General features: G+C 45.5%; 1 pseudogene; it reads right to left on the bottom strand.

Annotated features, from left to right (window-relative positions):
* Window positions 1-296: 296 nt before the first annotated feature.
* Window positions 297-6,631, bottom strand: LOC129095741 (uncharacterized; annotated as a pseudogene).
* Window positions 6,632-8,015: the final 1,384 nt, after the last annotated feature.

Below are 8,015 nucleotides of genomic sequence, written 5' to 3' on the forward strand. Positions count from 1 at the left end.
GAGCCGTATATGCCGTCTCTATGTCAATCATCTAGTCTCTATGTCACTCATTGCAAATAGGGTAACTTACAGTCATCGGTTGCAGAAAGGCCAAGATGGCGACGATTGTATTCCAAGATGGAAATTGCGAAATCACCGACCTTGAAGCACGTAACTGCAGTACACAAACCACTGGTTCACTAGCAAGGACCACGCCACAATAATGATAGTTAAGTGATTTTATTATGAGAAGAATTACTTAATAATGTAAATGAGTAATGGTAGAGGAGAAGAAGATGAGGGTAGAGGTCCTGTGATCAGGCGAGTCCGGGTATCTGATGTAGTCGGCGGGGGAGAGGGAGCCTCAGGATGGGGGTTCCGTCTCGGGTTGAAGTAAGGCCGAGCCAGCTACGGACCCCCAAAAGATTGGGTAGAGTTGAGGTGAGCGTGAGTTGACGAAGGTCGTTGAGGCTATTTCGGATGTAGGATTGGTAGGCCTGGGATGACCAGCGCCCTAGGACTCGAATTGTCTGGTCGGAGATGCCTAGTCTGGCTGCCGTGGAAGCTGCTCCTATGCGGAAGGAGTGTATTGAGTAGTGTTCGGGAGATATGCCGGAGATGTGAAGAATTCGACAGAAATGTTTGTTGAACCAGAACCGGGTGGCTATTTTCCCGTTTTCGGTGAAGAAGAGTGGGTCTTGAGGAGAGGCGTGTGCTGCGTACCTGGCCTGGATGTATTTTGATAGTGGCTCGTATGGGCTGAGGAAAGAGTTTAGATGGGAAATGACATTCCTAGCTGATCGGTTTTACTTCTCCGGAGTGTGAATATGAGAGAGTCTGGGGTGTGAATGGTGATGTCGGACAGACTTGGATGGAGGGATGGCTTGTAGATGGATGAAGTTGGAGCGAATTCTGAGCACCGGAGGAAGCCGAAGAATGCAAGCAGGAACATGGATTCCAAAGTTAGGTCGACTGAGGGGGATGAGTAGCCTGATCGAAGTGAGAGGATGCAGAGGCTGAGTAGGTCGGATGTTAGTGGCAAGCGTTTAGCGGATGGGTTCTGGATGGTGGAGGAGCGGATTTTTAGAGTGGAGTGGGCGTGGGTGATCAAGTTACAGATTGACAAGACGTCAAATGAGGGGAAGGACAGATTGTAGGTGTTGAGGTACACCTTGAACCAGTACCAGCCGGTTAAGTAAGTGGAGAGTGTGCGCGGGGCTAGGCTATTAAGGATGGCTTCTTGTGACGCTTTTGAAAGGTTTGCCAGGTCTGGAGCTAGTTGAAGGTGGTGGCTGAAACGGTGGGATTGGAGTTGGGTGGATGTCCGAGTCTGGAGCCAAGAGTCTGAATTTCTGGAAAGAGAAACGAGACAATGAGTCGGCTATGAGGTTTTGACACCCGGGGACATGAGCTGCGCGGAGGAGAAACTGGTGTTGGGCGGATATTAATGTGAGTCTGCGCAGGAATTGTGTAGCGGAGGTCCACCAAGACAATATAAATCTAAGTGTCAATGAGAAGATCTAAACCTAACAACTTCCTTCATCAACTGCTCTCATGACCTATAAGGGCACTAAGTGGTTTCTCCCCTGTGCCTGGACTATCTGAAGATAAGACTTGGGGTAACTCTTTGGGTGACCCCATGTTTTATGACTCCAACTTTCTGGGTTTTATGAGCATTCACATTCCTGAGGAAAAAGAACAGCATCCAATTGTAATAAACAAGTTAAAGAAACCTTTACTTGATATTTTAGTTCTAGTCATAGTAAAGTCCTATATTTTATAATCTGTATTAAAACATCTGAGTTTATAAAGTTATAGATAGTTAACTTCATGGTAGCTAACTCTGCCTGCAATTCTCTTAGTTTCCTGCCATATAACCTTATCTCAACCACAGCACAGGACAACAAAGGGGGGAAGAGATGTTCCCCCCCCTTTCTCTTTCTTGTCTCTCACACAGGACACTGATGAGCTGAAATGTTGAGATTAATGTTATTCATTCATTTATTATGCATAAAGGTACACATACATGTATATCTACATAGCTCTGTCTGTGTCATGATAACAATGTCTATCTATGTTGTGTAATTGTTTAATTCATTCAGTCTTTAATTGTACAGGTTTTATTCAGTGATTCAAATCAAACTATTTGGTATCATTATTCAGGTGAGATGGCACCGAGTTCAAATATGAAAGAGTTCAAATTACTTTTTAAGTAACTAGTGTTAATTCGATAAAGTGAGCTTAAAGGAAATAATCAAGATAGTTTGGGAGGGGTGCAATGGAACTGCCCCCTTTCTCAAGAAGATAAAGCAAGGATATGTCAGAGGACTTCTCTCGCTTCGCCCGCTCTTCCACAGAACACAACTCTGGACGTTGACGCTGAAGGGTGGTCTCCTCCACCCTACCTCTCTCGGGCCTGATGGCAAAAGGTTGGGGTAGGGTGGAGGAGATAACCCTTCAGCACAGCTCTGTCCACCTGCAGGCTCGAAGGCCCTGTGAGCAGAGACCTCTCCACAGGCTGAGAGGACCTCCAGCCGGCCTAAGAAGCGACTACCTGAAGAAGCCTTCCTCCACCTGGTTTCTGAAATACCACAAATATGATTGATTGACTTTGAATCCTGCACCCCGCGTTGAGAGAGATGAAGACGAGGAAGAACGGTTCAAGCCGAACCTCAACGAAGAAGACGACCAGGTTCCGAAGACATCAGAGAAAGCCGAATCAACTGCCACTGAGCGGGAGATGAAGAGTGTGATTCAACCAACTACAATCATCCAACCAGATGCCGAGGCCTTCAGAAGAACAGCCGCCATTCCATGCAGCTTTACTTCCAAACCATACCATTCCAAGATATAAACGAGTTTGATGTTACTAGACCAAATTTATTTAAGTCACGTTATAAAATAATCTAATATATAAATATCTCAGACCAAAAGATCTAAATTAGATTTAACTAAAACCAATATAAAGATGCCTCACAATCTTCCCTGGTGCGTCTCGAACTCAGCTGCTGAACGGTGCCTAAATCATTTGAACTAAAGTTAATGTAAAACGTCAATCGACGAAGTTGATTAATCAGTCAATGATATAAGTCACTGATTCTACCTGGTCACATTCAATCCTTATCATTAGTTGTGGTTCATAATTCTGTTTACTCTTCATTCTATTTGTTATTCTTTTCCTTTATTCTGTTTATTTTATGTTTAGTAGTTTAGTAATGTAGTTTGTCTAATAAATATTTAATTTATAAAAAACTTGATCATTTCATTTGTGTGTATATGAAATAATAGGTCAATGTACACCTTGAGAAGAACTCTGTAGCAACCCTGAGATTAAGATATAATTGATTAATATCACATTTTGAAGTTTTTCCAAAATAGGGTGGCGTCCAACTTAAGTGCTATGTCAAATTCCATTAGGTAAACTAATGGTGGTAAGTTCGAGTACCATCGTTCTTTTATACTAATTTAAGGATTTCTAATTGAGTTATTTAAACTAGTTAAATACCTGATATTAATTACTTATTATTTATTAAATCTGCTACCAGCAACAACGCTACAATTGCATGATTGCTGGAGAGCGGGATCTGGCTTTGTTTATAATTTCTACTACTGCAGTGTTGTCTGAATGAATGATTATGGACTTCCTTGACCATTCGTGCCCCCAAAGAATGGCTGCTATAATGATTGGATACAGCTTGTGAAGTGCGGATGAAGGGGAACCTGACTGTGCATCTAGATGATTGAACACTGGGGGCCATTTGGAAGCGAACCATCTCCCGCTGTAGTAGCCGCCAAAGCCTATGGAAGGGGCTGCGTCGGTGTAGAGCTGGATATCCTCGGGTTTAGTGATGAAATCGTTGTAAAAAAGAAAAGAGAAATAGCGTTCCAGGAGGATAGGAAATGTTGCCAGAGGTGCATTTCCATTTTGCAGGGGTTGTCTAGTGCGACTCTGTCGTGGAAAGAAGGGACGGCTGCTGCTTTCGTGAGAAGGTGGGAGAGGAAGGATTCTCCTTGGGGGATTATGCGTATGGTGTACGAGAAGGGCTAGCAGTTGCTGTTTTGTGCATCTGTCTGCTAGCAAATAGTTTGAGAGGAGCAGTGTGATGCGCTGTATCTTCTCGAGTTGCAGAGATGCCTGGAAAGAGGTAGCGTCTAGGGTGATACCTAAGAACTCTATGGAGGTGCAGGGCCCTGAGGGTTTGCAAGTGGGATGCCAAGTTCTGGAAAGGTCGTGATAAGGGTGGAGGTGAGAATGGGGGGGGGGGGACGATAAGGAAGTCGTCGAGAAGATGGAGAACGTAAGGGAGCCTGTGATTGTTAATGAGGATCCAGCATAAGGCTTCTGAAAGTGAGTCGAAGATCTTAGGGCTGCTTCTGCAGGCGAAGGTGAGGCGTACGGCGAAGTAATAGGCTCCCTTCCAGGAAACTCCATGCTCCGCGACCTGCTGAAAGGATAAGGGTGATGGCGTGGTCAATGGTTGCGTATTGCATGGAGAAGTCTGGAGCTGGGATAATGCTATTGATGCTTGGGATGTCTGTGCCGTGGGGGGAAGACAGGTCTATGACCAATCTCTTTTTACCGGAATATTTTCAAGTGGCCATACCGATTGGACTGATGCGGACTACTGGGAAAGGTGGGTTGGTGAATGGGCCTATCATGAACCCATCTTTGACCTCATTGGCTATTAAGGTGTCGACGGTGTCGGGTTCGCAAAGAGCAGACTGAAGATTGTGACAGATGTCTGGAATGATTTCTATGCCCGGGTGGAAACCGTGGGTGAACCCGTTTAGCAGAAAGTCAACAAACTCCCTATCGGAATGGTTTTGCAGCCCGTAGGCTAGAGCCTTTACCTTGACTGGTGTGCCGAGATGCCGTGCTAGTCAGTCTGCCGGTGTGGTTGGATTATTGGGGCAGGTGTTTCTTGTGTGAGTGCCGCTGCAGAACGAGCAGACGTGCAGGAGTCTGCAGTTGGAGAGAGAGCAGCTGAGATGGTTAAAGTTATTGCACACCATCTGGCCTCCCTGATACAGGATCGGCCGGCCTCGTTTGCCAACGCCCTTCGGGATGGGCACGTTGACCGAGGGGCGTATGTCGATGGGCTTAGGGATGATGGAAGGAGGCGGTGCTGCGAAAGATAAGCGCTTGAATGCAGGGTTGCTGCATGAGGAGGAGGGGCGTGAGCTGAGAGGAGCAAAGGTAGTGCAGGGTGAGGCTGGTTGTGAGGGAGCCCTGCATAGCTCGCAGGAGAGAGATGTACGGGCTGCGAGAATGCGGCAGTAAAGCTCTGTGTCGAGGGTGCCCCAGTAAGTCCCCTGATTGAACTGTTGTCAGCGCCCTGCTGCCTGGGTAGCAAAGAGGACATGGTAGCTGTAGAAGCCTGTCCCCCCAAAACGTAAAGCCATGTCGAGGATGATTGAGAGGTAGTCGATCTGGATGGATGGAACAGATGAATTACGCCTTGGCTAGTCTGTATTTCCCTAGGCTGGCCGTTATTGATGAGGGATGGCTGAAGGAGCTGGGCTAGGTCTATGTAATTACCGGAGAGGATTTGCTGACATAAAGCTGGGGAAACTGGGGAAGGGCGGTTGATTGATGAAGCTGGCCTAGGGGCTGGCGCTGCTGTGGCTAGGGTATAAGTGTTAGTACAAGTTGGATAAACATTTGTTGCGTCACCGATGACGGTGGGTGGCCCATGTGACGATGCTGGAAGCGACCCGGGAGGAGGAGTTGCTGTTGCGTCACCTGATCTTTTGTCCCGGAACCCCAACATCGGCACAGGAAAAACTCCCCTAAAAAAAACCTTTAACAGGGAGAAAAAAGGAAGAAACCTATGGGAGAGCGACAGAGGAGGGATCCTTCTCCCAGGATGGACAGAATGCAATAGATGTCATGTGTACAGAATGAACATAACAGCGTTACAACACATTCAATGTATATGACATAAATGATTCATATAATCACAATAGTAAGCAGAGTAACGAAGGAAAAAATTTAGACTACTTATAAAAGCAGCAATGACTATAGTAGAATTAAAATAATGATATAGGGAATAGCATTAGTAATGTGAAATCAAAGTAGCAGTGGGTGTCAGCCGGGTCACAGTAGGAGGCACGACCACAGTCCAGGTACCACAACGATTCGTGGAGATCTGCGAGGCGAGAAAGCAAAAAGGGCTTCAGGGTGGACGCAAAGCCAATATGTGTAATGGTACAGGGAATAGTAATAGTAATGTGACTAATAATAATAATAATGGTAGTAGCAGTGGGTGTCAGCAGGGCCACAGCACGTGGCACGATGACAGTCCAGATATAACCCTGATTCATGGGAACCTGCGAGGCGAGAAAGCACAAGGACTCCGGGGAAGAAGCAAAATCAGTAATGTGCATAAATAGGAGATTAATACATAAAGATGGAGGGAGATAAGAGGAGAGAGGAGCTCAGTGTATCCTAGGTAGTCCCCCGGCTGTCTAGGCATATAGCAGCATATCTAGGGGCTGGACCAAGGCGAACCTGAACCAGCCCTAACTATAAGAGCCATCAAAAAGGAAGATCTAAAGCATACTCTTAAATGTGGTGAGTAACTGATGGAGAATCGCTGCCGAATAGATCGTCGCCTGAATCTGACAGGTTGATCTGCAGTTCGGAATCCATGGTGAGTTACTTTTTGTTACTATCTAACGTTCTGAGCTGTCGCATGAAACGCGGTCTGTCTTCGAGAAAACGGAGACGAACAGTGCTTGATGGGATGATCAGGTATAAGTAGAAATCAGGTGATTAGAGTGGTTGAGGCGTGGCCCTGATCCTGAACCTTAGTTAAGGTACTCGATAACGGCAAGTACTCACATGTAAGTACTTAACTTCGTCTGAAGAAGTTGTATCGGTGCATCCCTATTTTTGACCATGTCACGTCACTTTCTGAAGACACTACAATCGTATTCACGGGGCAGCGTCATGCGCATGCAAACGTGTTGTTAAGTACGTCTCCGTCCTAATTCACTCTGGTTGCATGAACTGTCTGCATAGTGGAGAAAAAAAATCCACAGGGTGTTAACGTCAGCCTGTGTGCTACTCATCTCGCATCACAGTCATGCAACACAGAACCATGGAGCCTGTAAACATTCTGTGATAAATCGAGTATTGCTTTAAAGCCAGGCAAATATTTGGCAACAGAAACCCAGGAGACGTTCCAGTGACAAGATTTGTTTTACATCACACACTTCGCTGCAGCTCTCGGACAGGCCAAGATGGAGGTGATGGAAAGTGGGCTTCTTCACATCCTCTCCTCTAAACACGCTGCCAGGTTTGAACCTCAGTCTCTGTTCGTCTTCCAGATGTTGTAGCGGTCGGAGAAAAGCTAAACACCTCATGGCACTGTAATGCCATTGCTTAGATCAAATCCACTGCTTTCACATTATATTTAAACAACTAATGTTGGAATTTATCTGAATAAACGCTTCCTACTCGGTACACTTCGTATTCTCGTTATTCTCTTTTTGCAGATATAGTTGTGTGTTTTCAGACTAAACTTGACTGAAAATGACTTTTAACTTCTCTTTGCCTTTTATGAAATAGTGGTATTTTTTGGTGAAAATCTGAAAATAATGAGCTGCATCATTAGTGTGTTCATGCTTCCAACATAAACTGTCCTCCCTCTGTCAGTTGTCCTCTTATAGCCCACTTTAGAACAACCTGTCTTTATTTTTAGATGTGACCCTGCAGGGAGAGAAGACACTCACAAGCCGCGTGGAAAAGAGAAGACGGTGGTGGCGGCGACAGAAACATGCACTCTCGCGGGTGAACCTTGAAATGGACTGAATGAATCGAGGTAATACTTCGGGATGAATTGATGTGGTCAAGGCCTGATGGGGATTTCATATGTGTGTGTATAAACTCAGATAATGAGCCAGCTGTTAAACTGTTACAATGGCCAGATTCATACACACACACTCATAAGAACACACAGTCTGCCAAAAGTTAAGCCATAACAGAGACAACATGTGCAATAAGGCACCATTAAATAAAGAATGTAGCTTCA

This window comes from Anoplopoma fimbria, chromosome 9, assembly GCF_027596085.1.
Source record: "Anoplopoma fimbria isolate UVic2021 breed Golden Eagle Sablefish chromosome 9, Afim_UVic_2022, whole genome shotgun sequence".
NCBI lineage: Eukaryota > Metazoa > Chordata > Actinopteri > Perciformes > Anoplopomatidae > Anoplopoma > Anoplopoma fimbria.